Consider the following 24887-nt stretch of genomic DNA (forward strand, 5'->3'; position numbering starts at 1 on the left):
CAGCTGTTCCTGCCTCACCAAAAGTGACAATACATATTACCGGGAGATTTACCTGTAAAACTGGTATGCAATTTTCTAAAGGATAGGATTTTCGGAATGGTTTGCTTGCATGTAGAGCAGAGAGGAAAGGGCGGGGAGATGGAGGGGGAGGTCTTTCAATTTGACAGATAGGTCTACCTTTTAATCATTTTGTGGGGAGGGTCATTGAACTAAGCACATGGGTTGTCATTCTCCTCTGAGTTTTGGCTATGAGAGCAGGGCATGAGTGATGGAATTAGACTACAGTGGAACCTCGGTTTATGAACACCTCGGTTTATGAATTTTCAGTTTATGAACGCCGCGGACCCATCTGGAACGGATTAATTCACTTTCCATTACTTTCAACGGGAAAGTTCACTTCAGTTTATGAACGATTCAGTTTAAGTACTCCATGGACCGTCTGGAACAGATTAATCCACTTTCCATTACTTTCAATGGGAAAGTTCGCTTCAGTTTATGAACGCTTCAGTTTATGAACAGACGTCTGGAACCAATTGTGTTCATAAACCGAGGTACCACTGTACAGTCAAACCTCGGTTTACGCCTACCTCGGCGAGCAACCGCTTCGACGAGCGACCGCCGCGGACCCGGAAGTGTTTACATCCAGGTTCTGCGGCGTCGGATGTGCAGACGTGATCTGCGCAGCATGCGCATGCGCAGAAGCGTGCCTTCGGCGAGTGACCGCTTCGGCAAGCGACCGGCTCCGCGGAATGGATTCCAGTCGCAAACCGAGGTACCACTGTATTGAGATGGCCTGCTTCTTCCTCCCCCCCCAAAAAAAAAACTCAAAGAGGGAATATGATTTGCATTTCCCCTCCAAAATAGAGACACCATGCTGACTCTGTCTTGCCTGTAGCTTCAGTGGCAATATGTCTTTGAATATCATTTGCTGGCAGTGAAGGCTGATCCATTGGGGCAACTGGGGCACTGCCTCAGAGACCTCCATTTGCTGGCCTTCTTACAACCAGGCAAAGGGGGGGCTTTGCCTTTCATTGTAGATGAGACATCAGGCCAGATAGAAGAGTACTACAACAATCAAGTCTAGACAGTGTAAGAGAATTGAACAGTGTTCTTGTGAAAGCAATCAAAAGAAAAGAATTCATCTTAGAGATGTTTTAAAAGTAGAAATAACAAGATTTAGCAGTGGAAGAAATAAAAGGATGAAAAGTTTTTTGTTTTTTTAAAAACACCTTTATGATTACGAAGTGCCAAAAAATAAAAAAATAAAAAGACTGAGAAAAGGATGGAACCTAAGCAGAACTCTGAGGACAAATCAAAAGTTCATTTCAGGTGGGCGTGAAATGGGTACATCTTGGAAAAGACAGCTGCAAACTGGGAGTGGTATTAACTGAAGAGGATGAAGACAAATATGGGGCAGAAAGAAAACGGGCCATCAACATAACACTGGAAAATATTTTATTTTATTTTTATTTATTAAATTTGTCAGTCACTTTATCTTGCCCAAGGCAATCCAAAACGACTCACAAACCAACAAAATTCATGTTAACGAATAAGTGAGGCCAGATTAAATAAATAAATTGAAAAGGGATCCCAGAAGAGAAGACTTTTTAATGCCAACAGAAAGAGGGAGGGGGGAATTAACAGGATTTTTGAAAGGGAAAGTATTGGAAAGGTAATAATTCTTATCACTTATTGGTTTTTTTGTGGTTTGTAGTTCAGCAAACTTCATGAAGTTGTCGTGGATTTCAGCTAGAACAATAAACTTATTAGTGATTAAATGATGATAAGAATAGCACAAACGATGACCAAGATAACCAAGCCACAAAAAGACTGTGAGGAACTTTAGGTGGGAAGAGGGAAAATATCAATAGTGTGAAGAAAAAAACAAAGATCCCGAAGAAATAAAACAGAAAAATCAGGTTGTGATGAAAGAAAGCAGTTTCAATAGACTGATGTGACCAGCAACTGAATCGGAGGAGATAAAAAGAGGAATTCGAAGGAAGAAAAGCCAGACACTGAGAAAGGACAAGGCATTCAGGACACACATATAAATAAAGACAGGAGAGGAGACAAATCAATAAATCAGAATGATAAAGAGGAGCTTTTTTTTTTAGGATAGAAAAGACAATAGTTGATTTATAGGTAGTATGGAGCAAGAAACTTTAAAGCTCACGACTGTCTCCAGCTCCTCAGAGTAGACCCACGGAAATTAATGAACCCAGGATAGTCATGGCCATTAATTTCATCGGGTTTACTCAGAACAGAACTAGTATTGGATACAACTTTTAGTTCTTACAAACAGCAAGATTTCATGGTAAACCTGTTTCTGGGGACGGATTCAGGATTCATATAACTGAGTGCTACTACATACAAACTAAAAGCTTAGTGCAGAGAAAACTAGATGTCCAAGAAGAGGAATTTGTCAAGTGGAGCTTTCTCCAAGAACAGTACTAAGAATTGTGTGAATATATTCAAAACAAGGAAGCGCAAAAAAGTGTGTGTTCATGTGTGTTTTAACGATCTGAAAATCTTCAAAACAAGGTGAGTATTTTTTCAGTTCTGCCTACTTAACAGTAAGTGCTTATGGTACATTGACTTTTGCAACAGCTCCTTAAGGAGGTCATCACGATAGCCCTACTAAATTCACGGCAGACTCGAGATTTGAACTTCCTGGTTCCAACACAGCCTGCAGCATCTTACAGCAATCATGTATTGAATGGGCTGTTCATAATGGCATGGTGTGAATGGAACAAATCATGAAAGATTTCATGCACACAGACACACAGAGACATACACAATGTGTTTTTAAAAAGTCTTCATGAGAATGTAGACACAATTTAGCATGACTTTCTCGTAATATACACATCCCCCCAAATATAATTCATATTGTATGTTATTTTCACTGATACATAAATTTGTGTGCACATTTTTCCACTGGATGTGTATTTCTGCACACATTGTTTGGCTGGACAACTGTACTGCAAAATTCAGTGAATTTCAAAGGATGGCTCTGTTCCAGTTCACGTATTGTATTGCAAAGTGCAAAGTGCCTTTAAATACAAACGGAACTGGATTTCTCCCCTTTGCCAGTGAATAAGTGAGTGAATAACATTTATGGTCTGGTTCAGCCCTTAGTCATCCCCTTTGATTGTAGGAAGGTGACAATGACCCACACCAGAAGGGACCCAAGCTTTATTGCCATTTCCTTTTCTCTCTTGCATTTTCACTTCTGGGGCTTCCAGGAGAAGAGAAGAGCCAGCTTCAATAGTTACATATTTATGGTGGGGGAAATAATAATTGAAGCCGACAGAAAGACGCAGTTCTTGATAAACCTGCGAAATCGGTTTGCTCAAACCCCCAAAGAGAAGCCAAGGGGGGGAGAAATCAACTCTTTTAAAAATGAGCAGAGTTGTTGTCATAGTATCTTGGGGTGAGAGGGAGAAATCTAAAAATTAATATATGGGCTCCCTATCCTAGCCAGAAGCTTAAAAACAGGTAGGGGGAGCAGAGAAAGAAAAGGTGAGGGAGACACCTTCAGTCCTAAAGAGATTATATATCTGTAAATTAATGGCAGAATAAGATATATTCCCTCTGGAGTTCTAATTCAATTTGAAGTATCTGCAGAAAAAGAAAATTACTCATGCTTGGTTAAAAAAGAAGCTGACAAGACGCTTACATGGGGAGGGGGAAAGCACCCCAAAACACCCTGGGACATGTCATTTGTCATACCAGCAGAACACACATCCCACATAGCAAGAAAAGGAGTTTGTTGGTCAGTTTAAAGCTCCAGGGGGAAGGTCAGGATCCCACTACAACCCAGTCTTAGGTGTTGAGAGAATATACGCAGAGGAAGTAAAAAGAGATGGAGAACAGCAAATGATCTTTGGGTAACATATGACTAAGAGGAACATTTAGAACTGTGTCAGGCACATAACAAGACTTGAATGGGAAACGAATGTTCTTTCATAATGATCACTGCTGCCCTTTGTTACTAATGTAATGCCAAATGCTTTGATATGAAAGCTGAGATAATACCGGCACTTGTATTTACCCACATCACATTTGCTCAGTTTCATGTGCACACGAACACACACACACACACACACACACACACACACACACACTGAAGCTTTCCAGAGTAACTCTGACTTGCATAGTAATGAAAGCTACCTCAAGACTAGGCTTGCTTGGCGATCTTACTCATTCTGCATTTTTAAGAGGAGTGACCCAATTTGCAGTTCCTGGACAAATGCACGGGCAGAAACAAACTTGTCCTTTATTTTCCCCACTTATCTGAACATTGCCATGTAGTCCTCATGTCACAATAAGTACCGTGATGTATATCAACTGGCTTCGCAAATGGTGCAAACAGGAACGGTTTGGATTCTTAGACCACGGTCTGCAGTTTCTTGAGGATGGACTTCTGACAAGTGATGAGCTGCACCTCACAAAGGTTGGGAGGAATGTTTTTGCCATGAAACTCAAAAACCTCATCAGGAGGGCTTTAATCTGACTTATGTGGGGGAGGGAGACAGTGGTCCTGAAGGTAGGAGTCTATCAAGTTCTGAAGATGATCATCCAAATGTTAAGGACCAAATGGAGCAAACAGCACACAGACCTAGTGGTGGGAGGAAAATATCCTTAAATAAGAGACATGGGGGAATGATCAATGGTCCTCAATGTCTGTATACTAATGCACCGAGCATGGGAAATAAACAAGATGAACTTGAGCTCTTGGTACAGCAAACTAAATACGGCATAATAGGCATCACTGAAACCTGGTGGGATGAGTCTCATGATTGGAATGTAGAAATAGAGGGATACAATCTATTTCAGAGAAATAGACCAAACAGGAAAGGAGGAGGAGGAGTGTTATATGTCAGGGATGTGTATACCTGTGAAGAGATCCAGGATTTAAAACTTCAAAGCCAAATTGAGAGTATCTGGGTCAAAATTAAGGGAGAGAAAAATAACACTTATCTCATTGTGGGAGTTTACTATAGATCCCCAAGCCAAACTGAGGACACAGATGATGTCTTCCTGGAACAGATGGCCAAGCATTCAAAAGGAAGTGAGATAGTAGTAATGGGGGATTTCAACTATCCTGATATTTGTTGGATGTCAAACTCAGCCAAGAGCATAAGGTCGAACAGATTCCTCACTGGCCTTGCAGACAATTTCATTGTCCAGAAAGTGGGAGAAGCAACAAGAGGTTCAGCCATTTTAGATCTGGTCCTAACCAATAGTGATGACCTGGTTAGTGGGGTAGAAGTGGCAGGATCATTAGGTGGGAGTGATCATGCTCTTCTGGAGTTTATTATTCAGTGGAAAGGAGCAACCAAGCATACTAAGACTCAAATCCTAGACTTTAAGAAAGCCGACTTCAGAAAACTTAGGGAAACGCTGGGTGAGATCCCATGGACAGAAATACTAAAAGGTAAGGGAGTTCATGATGGTTGGGAGTTTGTTAAAAGGGAGATATTAAAAGCACAACTTCAGGCAATACCAATGAGACAGAAACATGGAAGGTGCCTAAAGAAGCCAGGGTGGCTATCTAAAGAACTTTTAACTGAGTTAAGATTTAAAAGGGATATGTACAAAAATGGAAAAAGGAGGAAATCACCAGAGAGGAATTAAAACATATAGCCAGCACATGTAGAGACAAAGTCAGAAAAGCTAAAGCACAGAACGAACTCAGACTTGCTAGAAAGGTTAAAAGCAACAAAAAGGGCTTTTATGGGTATGTCCGTAGCAAAAGGAAGAACAAGGAAACAGTGGGGTCACTTAGAGGAGAAGATGGTGAAATGTGAACAGGGGACAGAGGAAGGGCAGAACTCCTCAATGCCTTCTTTGCCTCAGTCTTCTCCAAAGAAGAAAACAATGCCCAACCTGAAGAATATGGAGCAGATGATTCAGCAGGGGAAACACAGCCCCGAACAAGTAAGGAGGTAGTACAAGAATACTTGGCTAGTTTAGATGTATTAAAGTCTCCAGGGCCAGATGAACTACATCCAAGAGTATTAAAAGAACTGGCAGAGGTGATTTCAGAACCACTGGCAATAATCTTTGAAAATTCCTGGAGAACAGGCGAAGTTCCAGCAGACTGGAGGAGGGCAAATGTTGTCCCTATTTTCAAAAAGGGGAAAAGAGAGGACCCAAACAATTACCGCCCAGTCAGCCTGACATCAATACCAGGAAAGATTCAAGAGCAGATCATTAAGCAATCGGTCTGTGAGCACCTAGAAAGAAATGCTGTGATCACTAAAAGTCAGCATGGGTTTCTGAAAAATAAGTCATGTCAGACTAATCTGATCTCATTTTTTGACAGAATTACAAGCCTGGTAGATGAAGGGAACACTGTGGATGTAGCCTATCTTGATTTCAGCAAGGCCTTTGACAAGGTGCCCCATGATATTCTTGTAAAGAAGCTGGTAAAATGTGGGCTAGACAATGCTACCATTCAGTGGATCTGTAACTGGCTTACTGAACGAACCCAAAGGGTGCTCAACAATGGCTCCTCCTCATCCTGGAGAGTAGTGACTAGTGGGGTGCCACAGGGTTCTGTCTTGGGCCCAGTCTTATTCAACATCTTTATCAATGACTTGGATGATGGGCTTGAGGGCATCCTGAGCAAGTTTGCAGATGACACCAAATTGGGAGGAGTGGCTAATACCACAGAGGACAGGATCACACTTCAAAATGACCTTAACAGATTAGACAACTGGGCCAAAGCAAAACAAGATGAATTTTACCAAGGAGAAATGTAAAGTACTACACTTGGGCAAAAAAAATGAAAGGCACAAATACAGGATGGGAGACACCTGGCTTGAGAGCAGTACATGTGAAAAGGATCTAGGAGTCTTGGTAGACCACAGACTTGACATGAGTCAGCAGTGTGATGCAGCAGCTAAAAAAGCCAATGCAATTCTGGGCTGCATCAATAGGAGTACTGTATAGCATCTAGATCAAGGGAAGTAATAGTACCACTGTATTGTGCTCTGGTCAGACCTCACCTGGAGTACTGTGTCCAGTTCTGGGCACCACAGATCAAGAAGGATACAGACAAGCTGGAACGTGTCCAGAAGAGGGCAACCAAAATGGTCAAAGGCCTGGACACGATGCCTTATGAGGAACGGCTTAGGGAGCTGGTTATGTTTAGCCTGGAGAAGAGAAGGTTAAGGGGTGATATGATAGCCAAGTTCAAATATATAAAAGGATGTCATATAGAGGAGGGAGAAAGGTTGTTTTCTGCTGCTCCAGAGAAGCGGACACAGAGCAATGGATTCAAACTACAAGAAAGAAGATTCCACCTAAACATTAGGAAGAACGTCCTGACAGTAAGAGCTGTTCGGCAGTGGAATTTGCTACCAAGGAGTGTGGTGGAGTCTCCTTCTTTGGAGGTCTTTAAGCAGAGGCTTGACAGGCATATGTCAAGAATGCTTTGATGGTGTTTCCTGCTTGGCAGGGGGTTGGACTGGATGGCCCTTGTGGTCTCTTCCAACTCTATGATTCTATGTAAATGTTTATTCTATGATAAATGTATACAAGATGTGTATTCTAGGGTAAAATGCATGCACAGATGTGAACTCTGCAAGAAAAGGTGTTGAAAATAATGCACATTTACATGGATTTTCCCTCAACAAAAATGCTGATTTAAAGAATGGGTTTATGAACAAACATATGCAAACTGGCCACAGAAACCCAGACAGATGCATTCGTACCTGCACAAGCCATGTCACAATAATTCAGGTTACAAGAAAGGAGATTCCTTACAGCCAGAAAGGAAGGACTTTCTGGCTGTAAGAGCTGTTTGACGTTGGAACATACTCCCTCAGACGTTTGTGGACTCTCCTTCCTTGATAATACGCACTGGTTATTTGAAAAGCTTTGATACATGTTTTTCTTATCCTAACAGTATAGTTTCCTTCACCCATCTTCACATGATTTTTCAGTTATGACTATCTTGGGTATCACTTCTTTCCTAGGAGAAAATTCTGGCCATAACAGCTCCTGCAACACATTCACTACATTTTCATCACCAAAAAATGTGCAACTGGCGCCATAAGGTTAGGCTTTTGGAATCAAATTCTCGCATTCATGCTGTGCAGGAACAGCTGTGGGGAGAAGTGCTTGGCAGTGCCTTGATGAAGAGGTAAAGGTAGGGTTGACAGGCAATGATAGCCTCTTCTTCAGGACCCCCTTAAAAATTGTCTTAAATATCTTTTGTCAGAGTGGAAAGTATTATAGAGGGTAGTGTTCAACTGCCAAGACAAGCTTGGATTACTGGCATGTACCTATGTATGGGACGCAGGTGGCACTGTGGGTTAAACCACAGAGCCTAGGGCTTGCTGATCAGAAGGTCGGTGGTTCGAATCTCTGTGATGGGGGAGCTCCCGTTGCTCGGTCCCAGCTCCTGCCAACCTAGCAGTTCGAAAGCACGTAAAAGTGCAAGTAGATAAATAGGGACCGCTACAGCGGGAAGGTAAACGCCGTTTCCGTGTACTGCTCTGGTTCGCCAGAAGCAGCTTTGTCATGCTGGCCACATGACCTGGAAGCTGTACACCGGCTCCCTCGGCCTATAGAGCGAGATGAGCGCCGCAACCCCAGAGTCGGTCACGACTGGACCTAATGGTCAGGGGTCCCTTTACCTTTACCTATGTCCCCACAGTGGAAGGGAGTATTGACCCAGAATTGGCCCCCACAGTCACTTACAGACACACCATTCAAACTTGTGTTCATGGAAGACAAACTTACTCAGCCATGAATGATCACCAAATAATGAAAGACTAGAAGGTACATGGTCTCAATGTTCAGGATGCTTCAGCTGCAATCTTCTGATTAAAAAGAAGTCAAATAGCCTTTCCTATGAAGCATCCTTCTGCTGCGGGAAGATGGGAGTGGGAAAGGAGTATTCTAAGATGCTGATGAACTGTGAGGAAGCAAAGCCTGCCAGGTACACGTGTTTATCACCTGCCCCCATTAAAATGTGTCAGATGTTAATTTAGTAAGTGCTGCAGGAAGAACTGAAAGATGACCTGCAAATCGGGCAGCAGAGGCGAGGAAGGGAGGGAGAAATTGGGCATGTGCCATTTCTATTTGCTCAAAGGAAGTAAAGGAAGAGGTATGCAAATGGTTTCTTTTAGCCCAGCATGGTTTACCAGCATTGAAGCAAGGCATCACCTTTGTGGAATTCTTCTAGTAAAAACAGGTGACCTCTGCATATTGGCCCGGTATGCCATTCACCACTAGAGCAAGCCTATCCCTCATTCCTTCAATCTACTATGTGGCTTGTGGGCAGGAAATTGCAGCACTACTATGGAAGCTTCAGGTGGCGCAGAATCATGTGTATTAATTCCTGACAAGCCCAAACTGGGAAGACAAGACTGAGTATACCATCTACTTCCTGAACAGCTGTATTCCAGCCAGGAAAAACAGATCTCATATATCAAGGGACCATATGTTTACTATGTAAGGACCACCCTGCTGAGAGCCTGAGGGCACTGCTCTTGTCTCTATCCACCTGGCCTAGAGCCAGGCCTGACAGAGAGGGCTTATTTTATTTTATTTTATTTAGTGTTTTAACTGAGTTGTAAGGGACGTGGGTGGCACTGTGAGTTAAACCACTGAGCCTAGGGCTTGCTGATCAGAAGGTCGGCGGCTCGAATCCCCACGACGGGGTGAGCTCCCGTTGCTCGGTCCCAGCTCCTGCCAACCTAGCAGTTTGAAAGCACGTCAAAGTGCAAGTAGATAAATAGGTACCGCCACAGCGGGAAGGTAAACGGCATTTTGTGGGATGTGCCTGGTAGGAGAGGAGCAGGGAAGAGGAGGGGGAGGCCCACTTACAGTGGTTCTGGGTAGGAGGAGGTATGGTGTGGGAGGAGGGGCAGGCCGGGTAAGGGGCACATGGTACAGGCAGTTAGTGACTGTGCCGTGTGCCAGCCTCTCCTCTAACCTGGGGAAATGTGGTTGTCATTTCAGCCAGCCCTCAGGTCTGCGACTGCTGCTGTTTCTGGTCAGCCCAGAATAAAATCTCCCTCATGCATGAACTGATTATGGCTGTTCTGGCATGTATCACTGAAACCTGGGTAGGTGAACAGGGTGGAGTTGGTCTCATCCAGCTGTGGCCACCAGGGTACTCAGTGCAGCACCAGGCCAGACTCGAGGGTCGGTGAGGGGGGAGTTGTTGTTATATGTAGAGAGTCTCTCTCTGTCTCCAGGCTCTCTCTCCAGTTGGGAGGGAATCTAGAGTGTGTGTTCCTGGTGTTGGGCAATCGAGACAGATTAGGGAATTTGCTGGTTCACCGCCTGCCTCCCTACCCAGCAGTCTCCCTGCCTGAGCTGACAGAGCCGGTCTTGGAGGCAGTATTGAGGATTCCCAGACTGCTGGTTCTGGGAGACTTCAATATCCATGCCGAGGCAGCTGGCTCTGGGGCGGCTCAGGACTTCATGGCCGCCATGACAAACATGTCCCAACACGTCACCGGCCCAACACACATGGCAAGCTACACTCTGGACCTTGCTTTCTCGACTGGGCAGAAAGAAGGTGATTTGAAGGTGGGGCACATTGACATCGGTCTCTTGTCATGGTCAGATCATTTCCTGTTGAGATTTAGGCTGTCAGCGCCTTTTCCCCTCTGCAGAGATGGGGGACCTATTAGGAAGGTCCACCCTCGGAGGCTGGTGGATCCGGTGGGATTCCAAATGGCTCTGGGTTCCCCCCCCCCCCCAGCTGATATGACTGGTGCCCCTGTCGAAGCCCTGGCTGACCTCTGGGACACCCGAATGGCTAGGGCTATTGACACGCCACCTAGGGGTGGGTGGCACCACTTTGCAGTGGTTCCAGTCCTACTTGGATGGTCATTGCTTGGGGAATGCTTTTCAGCCCATGGATCCTTCAATGTGGGGTTCCGCAGGGCTCAATCCTATCCCCCACATTGTTTAACATAATTTTTTAAAAAATCCTTCCAGTGGCACCTTAGAGACCAACTAAGTTTGTCATTGGTATGAGCTTTCGTGTGCATGCACACCTTTTCAGATACGCACATGATGTTTAACCTCTACATGAAACTGCTGGGTGGGTTTCAAGTCAGGTTTGGAGTACATTGGCAGCAGTATGCTGACGACACTCAGCTCTATTTCTCCTTTACATCTGCAGGTGAGGCAGTGGAAGTGCTGGACCAGTGTCTTGCCTCAGTAATGGAGTGGCTGAGAGCCAGCAAACTGAAACTAAATCCAGATAAGACTGAAGCACTGTTAGTGGGTGGTTCCTTAGAGCATATGGGCAGAAGATCGCCTGCTCTTGATGGGGCTACGCTTTCTCTGAAGGAGCAGGTTCATAGCTTGGGGTACTCCTGGATCCTTTGCTGTTGCTTGAGGCTCAGGTGCCCTCAGTGGCCCAAAGTGCCTTCCATCAGCTTCGGCTGGTGGCCCAGCCATGCCCCTATTTTTTAAGGGATAGCCTAACTACTGCTGTCTATGCTCTGGTAACCTCAAGTTTAGATTACCACAATGTGTTATATGTAGGGCTGCCTCTGGAGGCAGTTCAGAAACTTCAGCTAGTGCAGAATTCAGCGGCCAGGTTGCTAACCAGATCAAGACAGTTTGAGCATATTACACCAATCCTGGTCCGATTGCACTGGCTACCAATTAGTTTCCGGGCCCAATTCAAATTGCTTGTTTTGACCTATAAAACCTTAAATGGCTCAGGACCGCAATGCCTCAAGGACCGTTTTTTTTCCACATGAACCTACCTGGATCCTGAAATCATCTTTTTAGGCCCTTCTTTGTGTGCCTCCTCCTCAAGAGGTCCAGAGCAGGCATCCCCAAACTGCAGCCCTCCAGATGTTTTGGCCTACATCTCCCATGATCCCTAGCTAAAAGGACCAGTGGTCAGGGATGATGGGAACTGTACTCTCAAAAAATCTGGAGGGCCGAAGTTTGGGGATGCCTGATCCAGAGGGTGGCAACATGAGAATGGGCCTTTTCTGTAGTGGCTCCCCAACTGTGGAATTCTCTCTCCAGGGAAGTTCACCTGGCACCTTCATTACACACCTTTAGTTGTCAGGCAAAAATGTTCCTTTTTAACCAGGCCTTTGGTTGATTTGATTGACATCCTATGCCCTTTTTAAATGTGGGTTTTTGGGGGAGGGGTGTTATTGGGTTGTTGTTTTTATTTCGATTATATGTTTTTGTGGTTTTATATTTCGATTTTGTTCTGTAAACCGCCTTGAGACCTCTGGGTATAGGATGGTATATTAAGAAATGATAATGATGATAATGATGATAATGATGATAATGATGATAATGATGATAATGATGATAATAATAATAATAATAATAATAATAATAATAATAATAATAATAATATCAGAGTTATAATTAGCTCAGAGTCTGGGAGAGGAGCCTACCTACCATAGCAGATCTTAACATACTGGCAGAGGGCCTTTATTAATAGCACACTGACACTATCCAAAGAGAAGTTCTTTCAAACTTAATTGCAGAGAGTTTTTTAAAAAATGTGCTGTTAGGCAAACACTGTTTATGTTTGGCTGAATCACCCTGAAGTGTAATTACATAGGAGAAGGAGAGCAGAACCTTCTTCAGGCAACCTATTTCCACCTGAAAATACCCACACACACCCCAGCTGCTTTTATACCTCCAGGATTCCAGACCCATGTTGGTGAAGTGAACACAGCTCCAGAACATTGAGGGACATAAAAGTCATTTGGGAATGGAAATTTCATAGGGAAAGCATTTGGAATTGGCAAATGCAGCACCCCTTCTGTCCTTTCTTTAGTGCAAAGCATTTCTTTCCAAGGATGCTGCTTGTTGATGGGTGATGGGGGGGGGGGGAGGGCACTTGAAATGCAGTGTGTAGCTTGACCATCTGAAGAATAATAGAGTTGTAGAGTTGGAAGGGGACCAGAGGGCCATCCGTTCCAACCCTCTGCAATGCAGAATCTCAGCTAAAACATCCATGACAGATGGCCATCCAGCCTCTGCTGAAAAACCTCCAAGGAAGGAAAGTCCACCACCTCCCAAGGGAATTTGTTCCTCTGCCAAACAGCTTTTTCCACCAGAAAGTTCTTTCTGATGGTTAATCAGAATCTCCTTTCTTGTAACTTGGGAGACCTCAGCCTCATTTCCCCTTATTTGCTGTGGGAAACGTTAGCTGCCGAGTGCTGGAGTTTATATGAGAAAGAGCCATGTTGCATCAAACAAAAGGCCCATCTAGTTCAGCATCCTGTTCTCAAAGTGGCCAACCAAACGCCAATGGGGAACCCTACAAGCAGGGCCTGAATCCAGCAGAACTCTGCCCACTTGTGATCTCCAGCACACCACATCTGACAGTGGAGATGGAATAAAACCACCATGGTTAGTAGCCAACGAAAGCCTTAACCTCCATAAATTTACCAGTCAGAACATTGGCTTCAGAACTCTAGTGACCAATGTGCCCCATATGGTTTTCTATGTACTTTCCCCATGACATTCTAACCTATGCATACACAACAGGATGTTCTATTGCTGTTGTTGTTGTTGTTGTTGTTGTTGTTGTTGTTGTTATTATTATTACTACTACTACTCAGGAAACGGAAGGAGCTCCTTACTATCTCCTTTAGCTGGTAAGAGTATTAGGAAATATATTTTTAGATCTCTCTCTCTCGATCTCTCTCTGGCCTGTTTTCCAGTTTTTTCGGTCTCAGGAGAATTATAGCTAGGTACGAATGTTCAGTGCTTTTCTTTTGTGTCTCATGGTGGGTAATTAGTTTGACATAGATAGGTGCAAGGATTTTATATGCCACACTTCATGAAGAAAGAGACGGCTTGGTTGGACATGAAGACCTTCCTTGCTTTATCTTTGGCTGAATTACATTCAGTGGGAAGGCTGAAAGCATATTTGAGTGGACTCAGACAACCAGAGTTCTCATGTGCCTGCACCCGTGTTTATTTTTACAGTAATGTCAAACAGGTAGGCACCTACTGGAACGAGGTTATTTGCTGAAGTCCAATGAAGAAGAAGAAGAAGAGTGAAAGTCTCCCTCCCCATATAGTCCTGATGTGCACATTCTTTAAGGCCACTGTAGTCATGTCCTGTTTGCTCCAGAGACCACTCAAGGAGGACACAGAACATAATCAGTGAGGGGTGAATGGCCCAGGGAGGGTTCTTGAGGTTCTTGAACGTCCTCATCCCTGGATGACCGCAAGAGGCATATTGGGGCTGAATCTCAAACAGTAAATACTGAACAAGCAGTAAATAAAAACAAACAATTAAGACTCAATCAATATTGCTATCTTGTGTAAACCATCTAGAACCGTGGTTCCCAATAAGCTAAGTCCTGCAGATCCCCTGTTTTTCCAAAGGCCAAACCATGGACCCCCTACTTTTGAATATTTTGATATCTCTATGGCAGTTTTTGTTATGTCAATGGTGCCACAGACTCCCTGGGTGGGTTACCTGGCCCCCCTGGGGTCCACGGACCACCAATTGGGAACCACTTATTTAGAATATAATGTTTATAGTACAGGAATAATTTTTAATATGGTAATTAGATGTCAGAGACTGGCAGGATGCTGAAGAGTGTGCACTGGGGGAAGAGGGGCTGGAGTCTGACTCGGAAGAGGGGGGCAGTGGCTTGTGGAGACTTGTACCAGCCAGGAGGAAAGAGTCAGAGGCAGGGGAAGCTTCAGAGCTGAAGGGTGGAGTACAGGGTGGGTCAGAAGAAGAGGAGGAAGAGGCAGGTCAGGCAAGTGAAGGGCCAAGTACTTCTCCTGCAACACTGTTTCCCAGAACCAGGATGGAATTGAAAAGGGGTGAGCAGAGGAAGTTTCCGCCCAGACGCTTTCTCTGGCTAGGTGCATGCAGCCTGTCAGGGAAAGATACAGGTGGAGAGGGAGTGGTCCCCTGATACTGCAACTGTTCCATGGATTGTGGACCTGGGAATAGCTGCCTAGTAGTTAGATTAGATAGCTGCTTTTGAATTGATGCTTTTGAATTATGGTGCTGGAGGAGACTCTTGAGAGTCCCATGGACTGCAAGATCAAACCTATCCATTCTTAAGGAAATCAGCCCTGAGTGCTCACTGGAAGGACAGATCATGAAGCTGAGGCTCCAATACTTTGGCCACCTCATGAGAAGAGAAGACTCACTGGAAAAGACCCTGATGTTGAGAAAGATGGAGGGCACAAGGAGAAGGGGACGACAGAGGACGAGATGTTTGGACAGTGTTCTCGAAGCTACGAACATGAGTTTGACCAAACTGCGGGAGGCAGTGGAAGACAGGAGTGCCTGGCGTGCTCTGGTCCATGGGATCATGAAGAGTCGGACACGACTAAACGACTAAACAACAACAACAAAAAGTTAGATTAGTGTGTGTGGATATCCAGAGGTGTAGAAGTGACTTAATAAATACTTAACTGCCTGTCATGCACATTCCTTTGGTTGGGAAGCGCCCTTGACAGTAGAGCACTGAATGAAGACTGGAGAGAACCAGTTACAGGTAGGTAGCCGGGTTGATCTGACGCAGTCAAAACAAAATAAAAACTTCTTCAGATACATGCACACTTCTTCTGGTGGCTTCTGTTTCAGTGTATCTGAAGAAGTGTGCATGCACACGAAAGCTCATACCTATGACAAACTTAGTTGGTCTCTAAGGTGCTACTGGAATGATTTTTTTTATTTTGTTTTGGAGAGAACCAGTTCAAATCCTCTCAGCCATGAAGATCACAGGGTGGGGTTGGGGGAGCCGCATCCAGCTTCTCCCCTGCTTGGCCTGGAAATTTCCCCAGACTGTCCCCAGGCCCCCCACACACCCCAGTCTTTACACCTCACACAATTTTTGCTTGGTTGGAGTGCGCCCTTGAACTTGCCTCTTGCGTGTCTGAATGGAGAGTAGAGTGTTCCTCTACTCCTGCTCTAACCTATTTCGCTGGATTGCTGTAACAATAATTGGGATGGGGTGGAATCTTTAAATGTCCTTGAGCTTCTTGGATAATGGCTAGAATACAAATGTAAGGTTCTCAAAGAGGTTGTTTGGACACTTTGAGAACCTTTCAACTCTGGTATTCCGTCCCTCATCTCCTTTCCTTACAAACTGATATTGTGCTGATTTTTGTGTGTTGTTTATTGTAATAATTAATAACAAAAGTTGATGATGCTATATGGATCACAGAGGTGGAATTCCATGAAAACAGGCAATCCTGGCTCACTGGATCAGATTCTGAGTAGCTGAATGCCAGCATACTCTTTTTAACCAGTAGTCGTTGGTGCCATAGAAGATATCCCCTTGCCTCTTCTGAATCTCCCATGCTGGAAATGTGATTTTTTTTAAAAAAAAAGCAAATCTTATTCTCATTCTGAGCGAACAGCAGAGATGACACACATGCTAAAATGATTTATGTCCCTGGACAGGAGGCTCCTAGACTTGGTAATTCTGAGATAGTAAGTCAGAAGGGTTAGCAGAACTGGATGACTTCCAGAAGTCTTCTAGGACTTAAAAAGAAAAGAAAAAAGACTTGGTGTATTCCATATATATATAGTTCTTTACGGATGGTGATGACACAGAGTCTTGCTGGGTTTCTGAGGGCGGGGGCAGCATGTAGCAGAAGAGCTGAGTAAAATGCCAAATAACTTGTTTTTATTCCGGCTAATTATGAGCCTAAGTTCTTCAGTGGCAATTCTACACATAACCTATCCGAGGTTACACCCCAGCAAACACAACAGGGCTTACTTTGCATAGGACTTCACTCTTACTAAACTCCCCTAAATGCATCACCTCAAAAAAATCCACCATTATTTGCTAAATAGTATTTGCTACACCAGGCTAGGGCTATGGTCACTTTGAGACAGCAGTTTCTAAAGCCTGGTCCAGAGATTCTGTATGGATTTGTAGGGAAACCTACACCACCGCTGGAACTTCTGAGTTCATTTTGAAATTAGAGCATGGTGCTGAAAATGCCAAGGTTGCAAGTTCTATCCTTGTAGGGGACAACTACATATTCTTGCATTGCAGGGGGCTGGACTAGACGATTCTCAGGGTCCCTTCCAACTTTACAATTCCATGATTCTGCCTGGATACAGTATTATTATTTATTCTTCGTGTGTGTGTGTGTATTATTATTTATTCTTCGTGTGTGTGTGTGTGTGTGTGTGTGTGTGTGTGTGTGTATGTGTGTGTTACAGGCAGTAATGGATTGTTTGATGTGATATTGTGAGCCATTGGAGAGGCCAAAAGACGGGATATAAATATTTTAAGGCGTAAGAACAGGCACCCACAAAACTTCAGCCCTCCAGCTGTTTTGGACTACAATTCCCATAATCCCTGACCACTGGTCCTGTTAGCTAGGGATCATGGGAGTTGTAGGCCAAAACATCTGGAGGGCCGCAGTTTGGGGATGCCTGCATAAGAACATCCCTCCTCTCACCCACAAAATAAAGATTCCCGGGACCTTTTAATGAGTATGCAACTAATCCAAATCAGCACACTCCATAATCACTTCTCCTGATGACCAAACCAACTTCTACACTGTCTGGATTAAGCCTCAGTTTGTTTGCCAACACATAATTGATTACTGGTCTTAGGCAGTGGTTCAAGACCTCCACTGCTTCCCATGAATCTGTTGGGAAAGGGTGATGACCTCCATAACAGCCCCCATCTCTGGATAATAACATTTATTTATATTTGTTTGTTTGTTTTAGGGGGGGAATACACACCACATAATGAATTATCAATAAAGTGCAGATAAGACCATCAAGATACCCAAAATACACATAAACCAATTCATATTATGTCTGAGTAGGCTTGCTGATTTTTATTTTTATTTTTTTAGTTTTCAGCAGGCATCTAAAACTATATAGCAAGAGCACTTGGCTATGTGGTTCAAAGATGGTGCATAGTACTTAATAAATAAAGCAGAGAACAACAGAAATACAATGTTCTCCATTCTCCTTTTCATTCCAGTTATGGTCCTTTGCCACAGAGGGTATGTCTGCTAACATGACTGTAAAGCAGTGATTCCCAAAGAGGGCAGGACATGTGGGTACGTTGGGGGTTACCTAGTGGGGGTGCTAAGAGGCAAGGGGGGGCAGGGGAGGGTGCTGGGGGTTTAAATGACTATCGGACATTGAAAAGCTGGAATCACTGAATCAAGCACATCAATTCTGTTGAATAAAACTAAATAGTTTTAATTTAAAAGTTCAATAAATTGCTTCCTTTAAATAAAAAATATACATTATCCTGTTATTATCTTCCTCAGTGGGTCATACAAACGTTTATTCCGAATAATGCTTTTTATAGGGGAGTGGGAACAGGAGACGAGTTTATGGAGCAAAGAGGGTAGTGGTCCGGAAAAGTTTGGCAACCACTGGTGCAAAAGCATTAGTGATATCAAAGTCTGGGGTTTGGTTCCCACACTGATGTTACAGAGAGGATGTTCCATCGTGCCAGCACATGCCCTTTACATCAAATTTTTAATAATCCTTCCTTTAATTTCATTCATTCCGTTACCATGCATTCGTACAGGAAATTAACACAGCATAACTTTTGAAGGTCAATCAATCCTTATGCATAAGATTACTGAAATAATACGCGAGCCCTCCTGTTTCATAATGTCATATGATATTTTTTTAAAGACATTTGAAGAAATTATCATTACATATTCAAAGAAAGAGAGAGAGAGAGAGATCTGCTTTGCCTTGTACATTACACAGAAGCGTGTTATCTCTACTGTATCACGCTCTTGGCAGGAAAGTCTATGACAGCAAGTGGCTGAACTGGTGTGACAACGGGAATTCTTACATCAAACCTCAAGCAGCTCAGGCAAAAGGACTCCCCATGTTTGCATTCTAGCTTCTGTGTGGGAAGGGAAAGATGTCAGTACCCTGAGACCTGTCACAACAGATAGATGTTAACGTGCTTTAATATCTTTCACTGGTCGTTTTAATGATCCCTGTTTTAATTTTTTTTATGGACAATGTTAATATTTCCTGTAAACAGCTCAGAAGTTTTACTCTGATCAAGCAGTATATAAATTTGGTTAAAGAAAATAATAATAATAATAATAATAATAATAATAATAATAATAATAATAATTTATTTATACCCTGCCCATCTGGCTGGGTTTCCCCAGCCACTCTGGGGGGCTCCCAACAGAATACTAAAAACACGATAAAAGATCAAGCATTAAAAACTTCTTTCAGATGTCTTCGAAAAGTCAGATAGTTGTTTATTTCCTTAACATCTGATGGGAGGACATTCCACAGGGCGGGGGCCACTACCGAGAAGGCCGCACTGCTTGGTTCCCTGTAACCTCACTTCTTGTAGTGAGGGAACTGCCGGAAGGCCCTCGGAGCTGGACCTCAGTGTCCAGGCTGAACGATGCGTGTGGAGACGCTCCTTCAGGTATACTGAGCCGAGGCCAGTATACCTGAAGGTACAGTATACCTAATATACCTAACACATAGGCCTTAGACCCACATAGGGCTTTGTCAAAGAAATTTGGAAACAAAGGGGAGGGAACACCATGACAAGGTAGCTCCAGAAAGGGTGCAAAGTAGAGCTGCTTTTGAAACAAGACAGCACTTTTTGCAAACACTTTCTCCTCCTGCGAAAAGCACCCGCTTTTCAGTTATATGTCCTGATAATGCCCCCCCCCCCCAGCTGCAGCCTTCTAAAATTCTAGCCTTCCTGCTTGGGTATTGTAAAAGCTCCACGCTGGTTCACAAGACACCACATGGCCAGTTTGTTAAGTCATGCCTGCACATTAAAGGTACAGGACAGCATTGAGGAACCTTTTTCAGACTGAGAGCTGCACTCCATTGCAGGGAACTTTCAAAGGGCCGTATGTCAGGGAAGGTTAGGGCCAGAGGCAAATTGGGGCAGGGGACAGGGGGCAGGCAGTAACTCTGCCGCATACCTTTTTGCAATAGGCCATACAAAAGCCAAGATGTTTAGACACCTGCCTATGCATCTCTTCATCCAGGAACAGCTAGAGGCATTGTCACAGTCGAATGATACATTCCACCCAGGCAAAAACACTTGGGCTGGGGGGGGGGGGTACACAGTAGGGCTGAGAGGAAGGGGTGAGTACAGCTGGGGAGGGAGTTATCTCCCAGTTTACCCAGAGAAGCAAGTATCACTGGCAGCCTAATCCTAAAGCACACTGCACTGTTGTATGAATTGGGGCCTGCAAACAAACTATACCGATGCAATACAATGCAAGCACGTAGCACAATGCTATGCTGGCAGTACAGCCGCATCATTCATAGCAAAAGGGGTGCTTGGAAATTTTTCATGCCATTTTTCAATTACTTTCTGGCAGCCCCATTTGTTTTGTTTTCTGGTCTATTATTGCCTCATATGTTTCATTTTTTTTGTTGGTCTCATTATTATTATTTTTTAAAAAATCCCATTCATTTAGTTTCTACATTTATTGCAATGAAGACCCAGCCTGTATTCTGATGACATGACTTGTGCCAATATTGCACTATGCCCCTAAGCCCTCCGACATGCCAAGTTTCAGATATATTGGGGAAAGGCTCCTGTGTAATACACAATTAAAATAGGTTTCCCATTCTCTAAGCATCCCAGTGTTTAGTGCTTCAGGCAGAGCAGTATTCATGCCTTCACATTTTCAGAACACTGCAAGAATCTCCCTCGCTAAAAAAAGTTCCCAAGATGCAAAGCAAAAGTTCCCAAAAGTTCCCAAATGCAATGCAAAGCAATGTTGTGCCCCTTTGTCAGTTTCAGAAATCCACCCCTTAATAAACAAATGGGAGAAATTAAACAAAAGGATTTTTATTCATTTCACATTGATTACAAATGAATGAATGTGCCCTTGTTTCATGTTTCATTTGTTTTTGAAACAAATGCATACCCCTAGCAATTCATTATTTTAAACTGCTACACTAATATAGTAAACACGAATGTTGAATATGCTGCAAGGTATAATCTGGGATTGCAGAAAATTTGATCATGGCTTTGCCTTCGTTCATAAATCTTTCTAACTGTCATTTCACACATGTATATTGATTGAGTGCACGATGAAGAAATAGCCCGTGTGTGTGTGAGAATGACCCACCAGATAATGAGTCACCACAGATACAACTTCCACATCACCAAGTATCAGCTCAGACCGTGCTTTTCAGCAGAGACAGCTAAAACACTGGGCGGAGAGTTATGAGATATGGATTAACCAAGTGATAAGAGAAAGGGAAAGAAAAAATTATATATTTTTTATATCCGTTAAAGAATTGCAGCAGAAAGTTTTCAACCAAGGATAATAGTATAATAACAACACAATCCTATGCATGTTTACTCAGCAATAAGTTCCACTATGTTCAATGGGGCTTACTTCCAGGTAAGTGTGCATTGGACTGCAGTGCAATAAGGTAAAAATGTACTCAAGCCCAACCAATAAATATTGAGAATTTGAGAACCAGTTCTTAAGCAGTGGCCAGTGCTGGTTGATTTAAATAAAAAATAAGAAAAAACTGCCATGTACCATGCATCCATTTTTCATGCAGTTGCCTGACATTGCAGTGTCATGAACAGAGCAAATTTTCAATTCCCATTTCCCCTTCCATTCACAGCAATAATTTGCATGCAGTATAAATTATCAATAATACTCCAAATCGCACATCTCAGTGCTCTCACATCAAAGGAATGAATGTAAGCAAGAGAGCAAAATGTCAGAAAAATAACCCAGTCTAACTAAAAATGATGTGGTTGGACTATTTTAGCTGCTCATCACGCCTCATATCTTCATTTGACATGAAATGGGAGCAACTCTCCATGTAGCTTTTAACCTGACATTTCCTGTAAATATGGGTTTCGGATAATTAGTCTAACTAGACATCAAGGCATAATCCTTTTCTTCTTTACTTTCCTCAGAGAAAATTCATTAAGCTTTCACAAGGCCTGTTGCATATGACGTACGGTCAATAGGCAAATATTACAGAATTGAATATTATATTGTCAGTAGATGAACATTCAGGCACAATTCCAGTTAAGCTTGAAAGGGGATACAAATATGTCTAAAGCCTTCTTGGTTTTTGCTTTGTTTTTTTAGCTACACATGAAGCAGAAAACGTGACAATTTAAACATGTATTGTGATTCGGAAGGTCATCTTTAAGACAGGGGTTGGCAATGCAATACCATGGGTACATTAACGTCCTTGGAACTGCCCCCTGGCACCAACACACCTCTGAGAGCACAACACACCCTATTACTCACTCCCTTGCCCCCAGCCATGATGTGGTGAGGGCATTTAGCTTTTTCCTCCTTTGAAAAGGATATAGAGTTGAAGGAGGAAGTTGGAAGAGATGACCTTTCCCACTTCTCTTTCCATCTCTGTGTGCTTATCCCCTGCTTAGTTTAATTCTACTGGACCCAACATTTACCAACTCTGAGAGGGGCTGTCCCTGGGGAGAGAAAAATAGTGAATAGGGATGGAAAACTGCCTATGGTACTGGCTCAAAAATCCAAAATGTGCCCACGTGCCTAAAAATTGGCAACCCAGTTGCAACTGTCTAGAAGCAATTAGTTTTCTATCCTTTTACCATTCCATAACAGGTCTTGCAAGGACGACATTTAAATCTCAAGAACTCTATCATTACTTTTCATGTATTCTAAGCCTACCAAAACACAGACTCAATAGGCTATAGGGCTACTTTTTTAAACTTTGTGTCACTGGCATTTCAAGATGCTAAAATAAAGCAACAATTTCAAAAGCCATATAATAAATAGCCACTATTCTTTGGGGGTGGGGGTGAGTTGTCTAGAATTCACTATACAGCAGAATCCAGATAATGAAGGGAAATGAAAGAGTAAACCTACCCACAATTGTAACAGAATGAAAAGGGTTTTATTGGGGGTTTATAACACATCCAGTGAAATTTAGTGTGTGGTGTTCTTATCGGGGTGGACATTCCATGCTCAACCTGCTATTCATCCAGTGCAATTAATTTGCTAAAAACAATTTTCCTCCAGGAAAAAAGAATAATAAGGCATATTATACACCTTGGCATTTTAAGCTAAAGATAAGCATGTTGATTTCAACAAGAGGGGAAAAAAATCAAGCCTGTGTTTCATTTTTCGCTTTGAAATCAGTAGCGACAAAATGGGCTTCACTATGCCTAGGACTCCACTTTGTTTTCAATTACAGCACACTAACTCAATTTCAAACTTACCCCAATGATATCATACAAGGGAAATCTGGTTTGATTCACTCTCTCATCACAGGCAAACAAAACAAGGGTAAAAAGCAAGCATTTCCCCACCCTTCTGCTGATTCTCCTATCTCTTTCCCCTGTTTTATTTTAAAGGGTGTTGGTAAAAACAAAGCTGACAACTTAGGAAGGAAATCTCACAGGCTTCTGTAGCAGAAAACCAGTTGCACTCGGACTTACACGTCACTGTAGTTGGGCCTGGAGCAATATTCTCCACTCGGTCACTATCTGGTGGTATCATCCTCGTAGCTGCCTTTGACAGTTTTACATTTTGCCAGGCATTGAGAAGAGAATACATACCTCAGAAGGTGACTCGACTTCAGCTCCCCTTCTCCAGCACCTGTCTCCGATCCTTCTTCCATGCTGCTCCCTTAATCCTGGAAGAGCTGCCCACCCCACCAACACTTCCAGCAATCTCCTGTAGCCAATAGGCCTCACCCCACCCAATTTCTCCTCTGAATCTCTCCACACAATGCACTTCTTCTGCAGAGTCTTTCTAATACCATGTAACAGATTTAACTCTTCAGAGCGGTCAGCTACGGCAAGTTAACCCTTGCCTAAATTCCTGCCGATTTCCTCACTCTACTCCCCCTTTGCATGATGCTAAAATCATAGAGCGTTCGAAAAGGAATGTGCCACCTATTACGGTCTACACACTGTCTGGCCTCAGGTAAGCATCAGGTACGGACAACAACGACTTTATTTATACGTAATTACTTTAGATTTCCTTTTAAAAAGAAGAGCAGCCATTTTCAGCTTAGAGGTCGATTTTTGAGTCGGAGGGTCCATCTGCCTATCTTCCCTACATGCAACCCCTTACCTTGAGCTTGATGCAGTGTTTCACAGTAAAAAAAAACAAACATACCTACCTCCCATCACCACAGTGCACCAACACTAAATACACATGTTTGCATCACTCAGACATACATTGAAATTATATATAGATGACATTCAAACAGAACTTTAAAGAAGGAAGGAAGTCATGTAATACCTTTACTTTTACCTATGGATTTGATGAAATGGTTCCATGAAGAAAGCATTGCCAGACAAAAAGAGAGAGAACAAAGAAGAGAAAGAACAGTAAGAGTCATGTGTGTGTAAATGTAAATGCTGTCACAATTCAAGAACATGAAAAGAGACAAGGCATGAAACAAGTGTTTGAAGACAAATGGAAATGCAATTGGTGTCGCATTTTAAGAATGGCTGCTTTGCAACCTTCATGTCCATGCAGGAGAACACAGAGGTAAAACCCATGCTTCATTTTCAAACGAGTGACACAGAAGTAACATGAACACTGACTTTAAAGGGAGCGGGGTTTGTACACGGTGATGGGGAAACACCACTTATTTCATCATGTTGCAAAACTGTATTCTTAGCATTCCAGAAGCCAGGAGCGAGTGCTTTCCACATTTTCAAAACAGTCATGCATTAATGCAAAGCAGGACTCTCTTGCTAGGTACAAACTCAAGACTCTTCTCTTTCGCAATCTATCTTGGGAGTATGGCTCCCTTTTGCTCTTTGCTGTGCTTAAAATACACAGCCATTTCCCAATCAGATATTCACTCTTTTTTCTTGCTGACAGTTATTATATTGCAAGTTGGGTAGGGGAGACAGTTGAAAAAAGAAAAAGAGAGAGAGAGAAGGAAATCGAAAGATTTGAGG

The 24887-nt window shown here is 43.1% G+C and overlaps 1 protein-coding gene across 27 annotated transcripts in view; it reads right to left on the minus strand.

Moving 5' to 3' along the window:
- Positions 1-24887, minus strand: part of NRXN1 (neurexin 1) — a 947796-nt gene that overhangs the window by 812833 nt on the left and 110076 nt on the right. The gene's annotated exons all lie outside the window — the stretch shown is intronic.

The sequence above is a fragment of the Zootoca vivipara genome, chromosome 3 (assembly GCF_963506605.1).
Source record: "Zootoca vivipara chromosome 3, rZooViv1.1, whole genome shotgun sequence".
In the NCBI taxonomy this organism is placed as follows: Eukaryota; Metazoa; Chordata; class Lepidosauria; order Squamata; family Lacertidae; genus Zootoca; species Zootoca vivipara.